This window comes from Vicugna pacos, chromosome 20 (assembly GCF_048564905.1).
Source record: "Vicugna pacos chromosome 20, VicPac4, whole genome shotgun sequence".
NCBI lineage: Eukaryota > Metazoa > Chordata > Mammalia > Artiodactyla > Camelidae > Vicugna > Vicugna pacos.
In genome coordinates this window covers 26,317,293-26,332,937 of record NC_133006.1, presented here as the reverse complement: position 1 = coordinate 26,332,937, position 15,645 = coordinate 26,317,293, and the positions used below count along the sequence as shown (strand labels likewise).

General features: G+C 39.3%; 3 non-coding genes across 3 annotated transcripts; 2 read left to right on the top strand and 1 right to left on the bottom strand.

The window, feature by feature from the left end:
- Positions 1-11,077: 11,077 nt before the first annotated feature.
- TRNAA-GGC (transfer RNA alanine (anticodon GGC)) lies at positions 11,078-11,150 on the bottom strand. The gene has a single exon. It is a non-coding gene; the product is annotated as a tRNA-Ala (tRNA).
- A 416-nt stretch (positions 11,151-11,566) lies between these two features.
- On the top strand, positions 11,567-11,639 carry TRNAM-CAU (transfer RNA methionine (anticodon CAU)). The gene has a single exon. It is a non-coding gene; the product is annotated as a tRNA-Met (tRNA).
- Positions 11,640-15,332: 3,693 nt separating this feature from the next.
- TRNAI-AAU (transfer RNA isoleucine (anticodon AAU)) lies at positions 15,333-15,407 on the top strand. Its single transcript has one exon. It is a non-coding gene; the product is annotated as a tRNA-Ile (tRNA).
- Positions 15,408-15,645: the final 238 nt, after the last annotated feature.

Below are 15,645 nucleotides of genomic sequence, written 5' to 3'. Positions count from 1 at the left end.
ATCACAGTCACCAAGGAAAACACAACACAGTCAAGCACAGGCTGAAACAACACTTTACTTACACAGAGAAAAGACAGAGCAAGGTCAGCTTTAATATGTATGTCAGTCCCGCATGTCTAGCAGGTCCCCACAGCAACTGATGCAGGGTAGTAGACCCAGGCACACAACTCTCCTGCCACAGGAGGGCCACAACCCCTCCCCCATGGAGTCTGAAATACTGAAAGCTGGGAGCATGCCTGAGGTCACTGATGCATGTGCTGAAGCAGAACAAAGGAGTACACATTAACTATGAAACAGGGAAAGATATCCTCACATAAGGTGATAAGCCTGGCACAGGCTGTGTGGACTCTTTATCTCTTGGCAAAGTTGTGTTCCAGGCACAAGGTCCATTCTTATCTGACTGAGTAGGAGTCAAAAGCCTGCACGTGAGATTACCTTTCCCAAGAGTCCACCCCTCAATCTATGGAAACAGCAGATAAAGCACATCAAATCCAGTAAGACCCGAATCTACCTCAAATTTGGAAGCATAGTTGGGTCCAGTGGGGTCCCTGAGCAACCTATACAGATGAAGTTCATTTGCAGAGACTTTCTGTCATGTTGAGAAAGTACTTTACCAGAATCATTAAGAGAACCAGATCCTGGAGGATGGCCAGTCCTCTCTGGAACATGGCCCTCTAGTAGGAACCCCAAGTTCCAGGCTTGATCTAGCTAAAGATGTTGATGAGTCTAGGTATGACACCAAAAGCACAAGCAAAAAAAAACCCAAAAGGAAACTCTGCCAGTCCACACAACTACAAGAATAATTTCATGACAAAAAAAAAAGTCTTTACATGCGGGGGTTGGGAAGGAGGGAAGCTAGGGCAAGGTTGAATGATAAGGTTATCTCCTACATGAGGCCACTCCTTCAGGACTAGGAAAGGGCTGTTTTATCTAACCCACAGAAAAAACAGACAGAATAGCAAAATGAGGAAACAGAGGCATATGTTCTAAAGGAGAAAACAAGATAAAAACCTCTGGAGGGGTGGGTGGAGACTAAAATGGAGATAAGTAATTTCCCTGATAAAGAGTTTACAGTAATGATCATAAACTTGAGAGAAGAATGTATGAACACAATGAGAACATCAACAAAGGGATAGAAAATATAAGAAAGTACCAAACAGAAGTCACAGAGCTGAAGAATACAATATCTGAAATGGAAAATACACCAGAAGGCTTCAACAGCAGATTAGACGAAGCAGAAGAAACAATCAGTGACCTCAAAGACAGAGTAGGGGAACTCATCCAATCAGAGCAGCAAAAAGAAAAAAGAATTTTTAAAAACTTACGGGAGTCATGGGACAACATCAAGCAGACCAATATTTGCATTATAGGGTTCAATCTCCTTATTTGTTATAGGTCTACTCAGCATTTCTACTTTTTTTCCAGCTTTACTGAGAAATTATTGGCATACATTACTGTATAAATTTAAAGCATACAGCATGATGGCTTGATAGACATATATTATGGAATGGTTGTGACATTATGTTTAGCTAACATCCACCTTCTCATATAGATATAATAAAGAGAAAAGAAAGGAGACAGGAAGAAAGGGAAAAAAATTCCATCTTGAGATGAGAACTCTTAGGATTTACTCCCTTAACAATTTTCTTGTATATGATACATTACGTAGTTCTCAGTTGTCTCTTGAAACTTTATGATTGTCCAAGCAGCCTATTTTTAAACATTTTTTGTGGCCCATAGTGTCTAAAATGTTTATTATTTGCAAGCGGCCTATTTTTTTTTTAATAGCTCCCAGTTTTTAAGGGTGTGCCATGACCTACCAGTGTCCCCAAAAGAAGGGAATCTCAGTCAGTACCTAATTTTAGGCAGGTTGAAAGGCAGCCCCTCAGACAGCAACACTTAAAATATGCAAATACATATGGTCCTTGGGACTGGAATTGTAAACGCCGCTGGCCTCCAGGCCAGGCAATTTGAAGGTTTCCCATAGGTGACAGTTGCAAAACTCAGGCCTTCAGACAGGTGTATAAGTTAATTTCTGGGAAATACTGGCTAGCTGGAGCGAGGCAGAGGGAGAGCACAAAGATGGCATTCTCTTGCCTGTGTTCTCTTAGAGCATCTCTGTAAGCCTGCCTCTCAGGCTGAAGCTCAGGCTTCCTTCACAGAAAGACTGGGGGTGTGTTTCAGTCTGCTATGTGTGCAGTGCCCTTGGGGTGGTAGTCTGCCAAGAACTGTCTTTCCAATTGTTCTAGTCCCATGGGACCCAGGAATGCAAGTTCCCCTGGCCTCCCTATAAAAACTGGGCCACCAGATGTGCATAAAAGCCCCCTCACCAAGAGATACTGGCACTGTGGAGTGTGGCAGAGTACAAGTGCTGAAGGCAGATAAAAAAGGATGGTGCCCATTGGCTTTAGAAAGAAAGAGAGAAAGTGCAAAGTTGGGGATCCCAGGCTAGAGGGTAAAGATGGCACCCTCTGAGAAAAAAGAAAAAAAAAAAAAGGAGATGGCTCCTGCTATCTTTAGCAAAGTAGAGGGAGAATGTGAAAATGGCTCCAGCCATTTTCTGTCCCCAGCACCTCTGTCCCCGCAGAATACCCCATCAGGCCCCTGTCCCTCTGATGGATGCTTTAGATTAGCAAGTGAATCTCCTTCACACGTAGTCTGGGTTCTTTTCAAACTGCTGCTTCTGTGCTGGGCTCTGGGGCAAGTAAGCCTGTGCATGAGCCTTTTAAGAGCAGTTTCTCAGAAGACTATAGGTTCAGGGATCATTTCTATAGTTTGTTCCTCAGTTTTCTACAGCCCTTTGGGTCTTGTGGATGTGACCCTGTTGGTTTTCAAAGCCAGGTGTTTTGGGGGCTCATCTCTCAGGTGCAGGTCTTAAAAGGTGGGATGCCTGATGTGGAGTATGAACCCTTCACTCCTCAGGGAGATGCTCCAGACTGGTTAGTTCCCTCCCAATTGTGGATTGCCATGCAGGGGCTGCGGTTACGGTGAGCCTGTCTCAGCCTCTCCTACCTTCTTTGATGTGGACCTTTTCTCATTAGTTGATGTAAAGGAGCTGTTCAGGTAGTTTTTGGGTTTCAGAGGGAATTGCTCCATGTGTAGCTGTAGATTTGGTGTCCATGGAAGAAGGTAAGTTCAGGATTTTCCTATATCACTGTCTTGGACCACCTTCCCCAGATTTTAATTGGATTAATTTTTTTTCTATTGAGTTGTATAGATTCCTTATATATTTTGGATATTGACCTCTTAAAAATGTGGTTAGCAATATTTTTCTTTCATTTGGTAGGTTGTTTTTTGATTTTATTAATGTTTTCTTTTGCTGTACTGAAGCTCTCTAGTTTGATGTGGTCCTACTTGATTATTTTTGCTTTTTTTTTAAACTTTTTTTATTGATTTATAATCATTTTGCAATGTTGTGTCAAATTCCAGTGTTTGGCACAATTTTTCAGTCATACATGGACATATACACACTCATTGTCACATTTTTTTCTCTGTGAGCTACCGTAAGCTTTTGTGTATATTTCCCTGTGCTATACAGTATAATCTTGTTTATCTATTCTACAATTTTGATATCCCAGTCTATCCCTTCCCACCCTCCGCCCCCCTGGCAACCACAAGTCTGTATTCTCTGTCTATGAGTCTATTTCTGTCCTGTATTTACACTTTGTTTTTGTTTGTTTGTTTGTTTGTTTTTGTTTTTGTTTTTTAGATTCCACATATGAGCGATCTCATATGGTATTTTTCTTTCTCTTTCTGGCTTACTTCACTTAGAATGACATTCTCCAGGAGTATCCATGTTGCTGCAAATGGCGTTATGATGTCAGTTTTTATGGCTGAGTAGTATTCCATCATATAAATATACCACATCTTCTTTATCCAGTCACCTGTTGATGGACATTTAGTCTGTTTCCATGTTTTGGCTATTGTAAATAGTGCTGCTATGAACATTGGGGTGCAGGTGTCATCCTGAAGTGGGATTCCTTCTGGATATAAGCCCAAGAGAGGGATTCTTGGGTCATATGGTAAGCCTATTCCTAGTCTTTTGAGGAATCTCCACACTGTTTTCCACAGTGGCTGCACCAGCATTCCCACCAGCAGTGTAGGAGGGTTCCCCTTTCTCCACAGCCTCTCCAGAATTTGTCATTGTGAATTTTTGAGTGACGTCCGTTCTGACTGGTGTGAGGTGATACCTCACTGTAGTTTTGATTTGCATTTCTCTGATAATTAGTGATACTGAGCATTTTTTCATGTGCGTTTTGATCATTTGTATGTCTTCCTTGGAGAATTTCTTGTTTAGGTCTTCTGCCCATTTTTGGATTGGGTTGTTTATTTTTTTCTTATTGAGTCGTATGAGCTGCTTATATATTCTGGAGATCAAGCCTTTGTCGGTTTCATTTGCAAAAATTTTCTCCCATTCCGTAGGTTGTCTTTTTGTTTTACTTACGGTTTCCTTTGCTGTGCAGAAGCTTGTAAGTTTCATTAGGTCCCAATTGTTTATTCTTGCTTTTATTTCTTCTAGGAGAAAATTTTTGAGATGTATGTCAGATAATGTTTTGCCTATGTTTTCCTCTAGGAGGTTTATTGTATCTTGTCTTATGTTTAAGTCTTTGATCCATTTTGAGTTGATTTTTGTATATGGTGTAAGGGAGTGTTCTAGCTTCATTATTTTACATGCTGCTGTCCCGTTTTCCCAACACCACTTGCTGAAAAGACTGTCTTTTGTTGCTTCTGTTTTTGGTGTTATACCCAAAAGTTTATTGCCAAGACCAATGTCACGAACCTTTTCCTCTACATTTTCTTCTAGTAGTTTTACAGTTGTTGGGTCTTATATTTAAACCTTTAATCCAATTTGTTAGATTTCTTGAGTGGTATAAGGGTACTTTTCTTGTTTTGCATATTAATATCTAGTTTACCTAACACCATTCATTGAAGACACTATGCCTTCCTCTTTGAATATTCTTTTCCCTCTTGTCAAATATTGGTTGACCATATATTTGTGGCCTTATTTCTGTGCTCTTTATTCTGTTCCATTGGTTTACGTGTCTGTTTTTTACACCAGTACAACAGTTTTTGTTAATATAGCATTGTAATAAAGCTTGAAATCAGGAATTTTGATGCCTCTAACTTTGTTCTTCTGCCTCAAAATTCCTTTGACTATTGGGGTCTTTGTGGATCCATATGAATAGGGCTGTGTTTTCTATTTCTGTGAAAAATGCCATTGGAATTTTGTAAGGGATTGCATTGAATTTGTAGATGGCTATGGGTAGCATGGATCTTTTAACAGTATCAATTCTTCTGATTCATGAACAGAAATATCTTTCTACTTATTTATGTCTCCTTCAGTTTCTTTCATCAATGGTAATTTTCAGTGTTTAGGTCTTTCACTTCCTTAGTTAAATTTATTCCTAAGTATTTTCTTCTTTTTGATGCTATTTATTTAACATTAAAATTTTTTTTTCCAGTTAGCTTGTTGTTGGTGTATTGAAATGCAACTAACTTCTGCATGTTGATTTTGTATCCTGCAACTTAACTGAATTCATTTATTAGTTCTTTCAGTACTTTGAACATACCATCCCACTCCCTTCTGGCCTGTAATGTTTCTACTGAGAAATCCACTAATAATCTTATGAGCATTCATTTGTACATGAGGAGTTACTTTTGCTACTTTCAAGAGTCTCTCTTTATCTTTGACTTTTGACAATTTGACTATAATGTGTCTTAGTGTGGGTTGGGTTCATCCTAGTTGGAGTCCTTTGAGCTTTTTAAATTTGAATATCCATTTCCTTTCTCAGTTTTGAGAAGTTTTTAGCCATATTTCATCAAATAAACCCTTTGCCTCTTTCTCTCTCTCTCCTCCTGGAACTCCCATATTTCAGTCTGTTTGATGATGTCCCATAAGTCCCTTAGACTTTCCTCACTTTTCTCCATTTCCCCCCTTTTTGCTCATCTAACTCAGTCACTTCAAAGGGCATGTCTTTGAGTTCACTAGTTCTGTCTTCTCCTTGATCAGGTCTAATGTTGAATGCTTATAACGAATTTTTAAAATTTAATTACGGCATTCTTTAGCTCCAGAATTTCTATTTTTTAAATAGTTTGTGCCTTTTTGTTGATATTATCATTTTTATGATTTCATTTAGTTGTCTATTGTGTTCTGTTTTAGCACATTGAGCTTCTTTAAAATGATTATTTTGAAATTTTTGACAGGTAATTCATAAAGGTCTATTTCTTTAGAGTTTGATTCTGGAGATACTTCCTCTTTGATTGCATCACATTTCCCTGTTTCTTCATATGCTTTATTATTTTTTACTGGGACTTGGGCATTTAAAAAATAGCCACTTCTCCCAGCTTTTACAGATTGACTTTGCACAGGGGAAGACCTTCACTAATCAGCCTGGGTAGAGGTTCTGAAGACCTCTCCGATGTCTTCTCTGACACTGTGCATGTAATTTCCCAGTTAGAGAGGTTTGTCGGTTCCTTTTTCCAGAGCTCATAATTTCTTGCTCCCTCTGGTGTTTATCTGTGGTGTTGCAGGTTCTGTGATTCTGCTACAAGCTGCCAAGCTCTCCTTTGTTCCCAGTGGCCCCCAGGCATCTGAAGTTTGATGGTTCCCTGTCGATGCTCCTAGTCATGTGAGACAGAAACCAGTCCCTTGGGCAGCCTCCCAACCTCCCCACCCCAAAATGTTGGACATATGTTCCATTCTGCTCTTTCCTTTCCAAGAGAGAAGCAATAAGTTGGCCATTTTTTTTTCTGCTGTCACTGAGCTCTGTCAGCTTGGAGTATAGTTTATAATGGGTGGAATACAATGGCTTTATTTATTCATTTCAATGCAGCTGTTCTTGGCTTTGCACTTGCTTGGGGGTACTGTGGTTTCTTAACTGATTTAGGAGCTCTCATAAAGGCTTTTTGGACCATATACTGATGTCAACAGTATCAATGGTGTTGGTTGATGTCTCTGTCAGGGAGCAAGGTCTGTGGCTTTCTATTTTGCCATCTTGCTGATGTCACCCCTTGTCAGCATTATAATCTGAAGCTCTAGAATTTATACTTGCTATTCATTTTTAGGAGGCTGCTTCTGATGGTAGTAAAACCTGGGGAGGTTTTATTACTTTCATCTTAAGCAATAAGTTAATGCTCTTTAATATTCAGACATTTCTAACACGTGGCTATGCCTCCATCAGTTCCTTTCTGCTGATTATCAAGGATGGTCATCTGACTGAACACTGGCATATTCAGTGACAATTGCAATAACTTCTATCTATGAGGAGAAGAGGTTGGGTATGGGACCCACAATAAAAAAAAAAACTGAACACATAATACCTAAAATTTTTTGACCTGTAAATTCAAGACTTATAGGAAGAGAAAGAGTCAAGAAGTCCAATTCACCAAAATCTGGAAATATAAAAAGAAATCCATAACTAGTTACATCATAGTGAAAGAAGAAGAAGAAAAGGAAAAGAAAAAAAGGACCAAAGTGGCACTAGAGACTAATAATCCTTAAAAAAATAGAAAACAGATTGCCTACAAAGGTGACATTGTCAGCTAGAAAATAGCTTAATAGGATTTTCAAGTTGAAGAAATAAAAGAGCTATTCAACTGAAATTTTATTTAGTGAATCTTTTTTTGAAGGAAGGTAGTGACACAAAGATATCATAAGACAAAAGAAAATTTGAGAATTTATCCCACAATGACCCTGAATAAAGGAAATCTCAAGAATACAATATAGAAAGAAGGAAATTTTTATAGATATATTCCTTCAGCAAATATTTTCAGAGACATTGTTCTGACAAATCCATAAACAAAAATGACAAAGATTTGCATTCTATCAGATTTGCAATGCAAGTTATGGTCAGAAAACAAATAAATACATGGGTAAATATAAACATATGTTAACTTCTTGAAAAACAATGTTGAATTATACTTTGCAAAGTATGGTAGAACTAAAATATTGGACAAAAAATAACATACATGTTTCTTGAAAATTTTCTTTTATTCAGCATTAGTTTGAGATATTGAACAACACTATTATCTATTATTATCTAGGTATTAAAATATCTAAGCAAATGGATAAAATAATAGACTTAGAGCTTATTACTGCCTAATGATAGAGAAAAATATTTAATAAGAAAAGCTAAAACAGCAGTAAAAATGTGGACAGGGATGAAGGAGAAAGGCATAGTGAAATGCTTGACACAAATACAATAACATCACAATTAATATAAATGAACTTAACTTCTCTAAAAGAGAATTACTTTCAGGCTAGATTAATTTTTTTAAAAAGCCATATATACTGTTTACAGGAGCCATACTTAAAAATTAAGACTTTGAAATTTGAAAGTTTAAGGCTGAAAATTCTACCTGGCCAATCCTAAAAAAAAAAAAAAAAAAAAGACAGCTGGTGAGCTTTTAGGCTTCAGGACCACATGGATGACCTTATCCTGAGGTGAAGGCTTCCGGGATCACAGCAAAGGTGGGGTGGGGAAGGAGAGGAGAGGGCTTGGCTCTCCTCATCTATCAATAAAGCTGTTTGTCTAATTAAAAAAAAAAAGAAAGCTGAAGACATAAAATATTATGTCAGAGACAAAACTAAAGATTAGGTTAAAACATTTTCTAGAGAAAAGCATAATAAAAATAGAACAATTTACCAGGAAAATAGAATACTAAGTTTAGTTTCTATGCCCTTACAAAAATTAAGCACCAATACACATAATATAAAATTGAAAGAAATTTGTTAAATAAATAATTAGTAAGATGAGATTTGAAATGTATGCTTAATGAAGTTATCTAGTAAACACATATAAAATATTATAAATTGTAACTGTAGAATATACTTTTCTTTTTATTCATGGTAGTTTTATGAAAATATGGCTCTCTTTGGAATAAATTTAATCCCAAATAACTCAAAATCCTCATATAGACAACGTGCTTAGGCCACAACAAAATTAAACTGGATGTTTCGACCACAAGACAGGCAAACAGATTCCTAAGCAACTCATGGGCCCTAATCTAGTCGGACTGGTGTCCTTAATAGAATGGGCAGTTAAGACACAAAGAGACACCAGACCAGGGTTATATTATCAAAATGAAATATTTAAGAGGATGTTTTTAGCTGTAAGAATGAGGAAGTTTGAGAGTGTGGGACCTGGGCCTTGTTCTATCCTGTCAGCTCCTGAGATCAAGGGTTGCCCAATTCTCTCTGAATCCCCAATCCCAGTACAGTGCCTGGCACAGAACAGGTCCTCAATAATTATGAGTAGAATGAATAATGGAATGAAAAGAAAGAGGGAGAGTCAAGAAAGGTTCTGTATAAATAATCTACTGTAGTGGTCATCAAAACTTTCTGGTGTCAGAACTTTTTACACTCTTAAAAATTATCATGAAACACAAAGATCTTTGTGAATTATATCTATCAATATTTACTATGCTAAAATTTTAAACTGCAAATTAAAAAATGTCTATTTGTTATTTTTAATAACAAGGATCAATCTATTAGATGTCATTATAAATAATATAATTTTATGAAAAATAACAATGTATTTTATAACTCTCTTTAATGACTGCCTTAATAGAAGACAGATTTTTAAGGTCTCTTTCTACATTCAAAATGTTGAGATATAATGTTTTAAGCACACGAAGAAAGTTTGGCTTCATAAAGATATATTGTTAGAAAAGGAAACAGTATTTTAATGGCCTTTTCAGGTAATTGTGGATGTCCTTCTTTTATTTTATACCAAAACTTGACAGGTAGTACCTTCTTAGGGTTGGTAGTAATGTGGAATCTGAAACCTTATTACTAACTTTGAAAGGATCTTTTACCCATGCATGATTTAATAAGAAGTTGGTCCACTGAGAAGTTTAGCCCTTCCAAGCGCTGAAACATTTCAGCATACGATATCAAAGAAATACAGAAAAGAACATTCATTAATAACATCACCAATCTCATCAGAAACACCTCAAAGTATTGGGAAACTACAAATGCATGAAGTTTCCTAAATGCTAATTTTCACTTGAAGCCTAATATTTTATCATTGCAAACAAATTCTGTCAATTATTTTCTTTGAAGTGACAGGCTGAATTCTTTTTATTTTCAATAAAATGTCTGAATATATTATAATTTTTTGTTGCTTCTTTCAAATAAAAATGGTGTCCCATGAGACAAATAAACAAACCACAGCTAGAACAGCTCACAGCTCAAAAGTCACCCAACTGCTTTTCTTAAAGACAATTATCTCTTTTGGTGCACAGCTGAAGTGCTTTTTCTGCACTTCTCATTTATTCACACACATTATTATAAAGACATGTAATTAAGGGTGAGAGTTAACAAAATAAATATTTTTTACTGCTCTATCAAGGATATTCTTGAGTAAAATACATTCTCTTTCTTCTGAGTGTATGGCAGATGGTCACAATGGCCGTTAGTATCAATTGATGTCACTGCCTTGACATATCGGAGGGACCAGCAGTTTTGTGCTCTGTTGTGCTCTGTTGTGCACCATCAGATTTTTTTCATAGCAAATAAAGCCTTGATATTATTACAAAAATATTGTTTGCCTCACAGGTATCCTGAAAGTATCTCAGAACCTCCATGGGTCTGGGCACTACACTTTGAGAACTGATGATCTAAGGTATTTGTGAAGATTTGAGGGACAAAAGGCCAAGGTTGACTTGGAAGTTTTGAACCCAGGTGCCAGGCACATGGCAGGTTGTGAATTAGTGTCTGTTGAATGGACTGAAGGACTTATAATTCTATAAATATTTGTATAATGAGTGAATGTGGTAATACGGGGGGAAATGATGGAAAGAACATAATCTAAAGTGAAGAAAGCACAGTTTTTGGAATCAGCAAAATCTGCTTTCAACATCTGGTTTTGCCATTTAGCAGCTGTGAATCTATTTCTACTGGGTCTCAGTTTCATCAGTAAAGTGTGAATAATGATATATAAAATTACATTTCTATAATTCTGATATATAGAATTATGGCAATAAACTGGGCTAAATGAAATTGAGTGAACAGAATCTTTTTTTCAGGGCAAGGGTCAGGGGGGAGTAGGTAGTCAGATCTACTTATTCACTTTAGTGGAGGAACTGGGGATTGAACCCAGGACCTCATACATGCCAAGTATGCACTCTACCACTGAGCTATACCCTCCCACTTTGATAGAATGGAACAGAATTTTTTGTACATAGAAGTGAAGAAAACATGGAGACTTATAAAATGAGTTTGTGATTTTTGAGGGGAATATCTCAGGCAACATAGGTGGAAATGTAGATTTAAATTAAGACACGAAAGTGTGGACTGTAGGTAAGTTTGGGAACTGTATATTCATTTAACTACTGGAAAACATCAGCCAGAGGTTCAGTGGATACACAGTTGTTCAGTGGATACACTAGTTTCCAGGTATGAAGCTCTTTTGAGCACGGGGCTAAAAAGGAATCCAGATATTTGGACATATCTTGGATAACCAGTAACTCTGGACCAAGGAAATCGAAAATCTAGAATGTAGTCCTTTTCGGGGAAAGAAATTAGATAATTTCTTTACAGTATGGCCAAGATTGTGTTTCCAACGCCTTCTTAGCGCAGTGGGCAGCGCGTCAGTCTCATAATCTGAAGGTCCTGAGTTCGAGCCTCAGAGAGGGCATGTCTTTTTTTTCTTTCCTTTCTCTTATGTATGTTCGTATTCCTGGTATTTGCTTCTGTACTTATTTACCTCTGGGACGAAGTTACTTCTGCTCTGAAGTATCAAAAAGTGAGATTGTGTCCGGACCAGAGCTTTCTCAGGCTAACCGCTTCTGGTCCCCGTTAGATACCCACTCCTGGCTCCGCACAATGGCTGTTTTCCTGAGGGGTTCTGGAGACACTCCATCTGCTGGCTGTGAATCTTGGAGGTCCAGCATAGTCCTGAAAAGCCAGGTAGGGGCATAAAACTTCTGGCCCGAAATAACTACACGCTCAAAACAGCCGTGGCAATTGTACATCACCACCTTCTCAGGCTGGAGCCTGCAGGATCCATGCCCACATTCTCCAGCTGAGCATCTCCTTACCCTGTTGATGGGTAGCCGCAACTTCCCTGTTGACTATAGCTCAACATAGATCTAGAAAACACTGACTTGGGGTGGGGGTGGGGGTGGGGCAAGGGTGGGTCTTTAAAATTTCTATGAGCCCATAGATGACAGAGAAATACTGGACACTGAAATATTGGAAGTGTAGTAAATCGAAGTCTTGATCCACCCCTCCCCCCGTATAGTTCCACACCTGATAAGGCTCGCGATGTCTTAACTGACAATCCAATTTTGTACTAGTGGAGGCAAACAGTGGAAGAGAGATGGAGGATCTCTGAGCGTGCAGAGATGCTCAAAGAGGAAGAAGGTCTTTGCGAGGCTGAGCTGGTCATTTTTCACTTCAGCAATGCGCTGTGCTTTATGTCAGATGGATCCCCAATCCTCTGTTATAGAAGCCAAGAAAAACCTAATTTTAATGGTGACCAGACCTCTCCGCTAACTGGATCTGAGATTTACGTGGGGATCTAACCTGGGAAATAAGAAAGGTCAATGACAGGGACCTAGAGAAGCTAGATGAGAGAGAACTTGCGGGTCTAAGATCTCTCAGGAGATTCCGGCTTGGGGAGGGGATTACAAAGAGCTGGAGATCCGGGCAAAGGAAAGTTATGACGCTCAATGGAATTTATAGAAAATGAATTCACACAGGAAGAGCGGAAGAAAGAGAGTGTTGGGAAGTCTGTCCTTTTACCCATTTGCTCAGGATCCCATCAAAGTCGTCTGTGACTCTGTACTTCAACTGGTAATGCCGGTCCTGAGCAATAATTTTAGAAACGTTCAAAGTTATAAAAGGAAATAAAGAGGCCGGTCTCCTGTGTAACACACACAAAACCCGGATAGTCTTTTCTCTTTTGTTTTTAGAGACTCTTGGAGATAGACACAAATATGCAGAAACATCATAGCAGAAAATACCTAGAAGCAATTCCAGCCCATCATCTTCTCAGAATCTATTAAGATCAAAGCAGTCAGGAGAATGAATTCACTGAGCAGGACTGAGCATTGGGGCTCTCCCTCACAGCCTTTCTCCTTCTTCAACTTGAGCCCAAGCCCCACATATCCCAAGATTTCTGTGGCTGATACTCAGGACATGAAAGCGGCCCTGGGAAAGGGATGGTCCTCGAGAAAACCTCAAACTGATGATCTCTCAGCATACCTCAAATAGTCTGAGGAAATTAGAAAGTGATCATGTCTTTCAGGTGCCACGTCCTCTTGCTCGCAATGCCACGAACTGTGAACTCCTCTCCGGGACTCTCCTGTTTTTCTCCAGGATGAAAAAGGCTCAGGGTCTCTTCTGGATCCTCGAAACTGCGTCCTCCAAAGACTCTCTAGTGATGAAGGAGAGCATGGGTGTTCAATGACCGCGCAAGAATTCCGCGGGTGTCCCAGGCAGATTGGCTTGTGGAATGGGACCTCGCAGCAGCTGCTAGTCTCTGCATTCAGGCCGAAAGACATTTCTTTTCTTGACGACTTGAAAATGCCTGTTTTAAACTTTTCATGTTCTAAGGGACTTGGCTGGTGTGGGAATAAGATGGTCGCTCTGGTCAGTCATCAAGTTCAAAATTTGGAGGCGAAGAGAGGAAGAGTTTTCCTCTGCATCATGTTCTTGCATGGAGGAAGTTCACTGGGAAACAAATGATGATCAGGAAATGCAGAAAAATGCAGGGCTCTTCGAAGTTTCTGAAACAGCCATGGGAATCTGCCATACCGGAAATACTCTCATCTCGCCCCCCTCACCCAAGTTCGTGCAGTGTTTACATTTCTCACTATTACAACAAAAGAGTAAGAGCAAAATGTTGCTCGCCCGTTTCTAGTGGCGCGCAGTGATCTTAGTGCTCTGCTTTCTAACCACAATAACCTCGGAAATTTCCGCAGTGATTTCTTTCTTTCCCTTCTGGGGGCTCTGGCTTTGAGATCAGAAAAAAAGGCATAATGAGAATGTGTGTTTTCTCAAGCCATTTTCTGACAGCCTTATTTCCTTTCTTCCTTTCCGTTTTCTCTACTCAAGGCTATGTTCAAAATCACTCTCTGCGGAGGACACCTCCAGCTACCTCACGGAAAGGCATTTCTCTACAGTGCAAAGCGCGGAAACTCGGGGGTGGGGTGGAGGAAATACCGCACGAAGGAACATTATCAAGGATCAGTTTGCATAGAGGGGTCAGTGGACAGAATTTCAGGAATGAGGCAGAAAGACCGGCCAACCCCGTGAAAAATGGATTGAGGAGACGTGAGAGTCGAGTCGAACAGCGAAGAGAAGAAACAGGATATTAGCGTAATGGTCCAGGCACGGAGGCTGAACTTCTGTAATATAAAGCAAAGCAGTGGATTGCAACTCTTATTTATTCAATAATGCAATACATAGCTACCGTGGGTATCCCTGGGGATTCAACCACTCTATTGACGGAGCATGCTGCGAACCATATTAGGAGGGGATCCGAGACACTTTCCAAAAAAGAATCCCTAGGAACCGTTATTCTCTCTACGGGAGAAATGGCCTGCTAGGCGGAAGCACAGAAGGCAGAGGAGAAATTAGGTCTGATCTTTGGGGCAGAAAGTATTAACCTGTCAGACAGAGAGATCCGTGGAGCTCCTAGCGAGTCATTCTCAAGGTCATATGTCGAAACTTCAAAGCTGAGTCTTTTGTGCACAAGGTGTCAATCGACTAAATCTGTTTCATGAAGAAGAAAAGAAACACATACACAAAGACTGCAATGAAACGTATTTATCTAAAGTGTCTTTTTCAAATAGCAGTATGGGAATATGTTCCCAAATTAACTAAAAATGGGAAGCGGGAGGAACCAAATACTCCGTTTATGGGGAAATGAGTGGAGAACACAGCGGGAACTGTGCCAGAAACCAACGTGCGGAGGAGCCTGGGTGGGCGACTTACGTCTGCCTTGACAGCGGGTGGAGAGCTAGTGGCGGTAACTTCACCTTCCGTCAGTTTTCCGAGGGTCACCCAGGAGGAAATGGAAGCAAAGTAAAAAGGAGGAAGAGAAGCACCAGAGAGACAGGGTGAAATATGGTGAGGTTCCATTTTAAATAAATTATTCATGAAAACCCAACATCATAAAACACCTAAGCAGGCACCTGAAATTTTGATAATTGAACTTTCCTTCTGCAGAAACTTTAGCTGAAACTTTAGGCTTAAAACAAATCGAGGATTGTAACTTCTTTCAAGCTCTGAGATGAACTTGAGGAAAAAACTTTCTTTGATGATTGAAATAACATTCACCTTTAAATATCCAGTCAAAGATAGAGAAGTGTTGGGGGTGTCAGGCCTGTTAGCTCAGCTGGTTTAGAGCGTGGTGCTAATAACGCCAAGGTCGCGGGTTCGACCCCCGTATGGGCCAATTGTACTTTTGCGCCTACTCACTTGATAACGCTGTGTTATAAAAACTCTAAGAAAAGAATGTAAATTAATGTGCACCGATTAATCTTGAAGTGATATAGAGTGGATTTGTGCTTCTGGTGTTGTGTCTTTGGAGGATCAGATGATTGAAGGGATCTTAATAGCTCTTCGAGATTCCAGAAGGAAACTGGAATCGGGGAACAACGTTGAAAAACAGAAACACAGGCATAACGACCTCG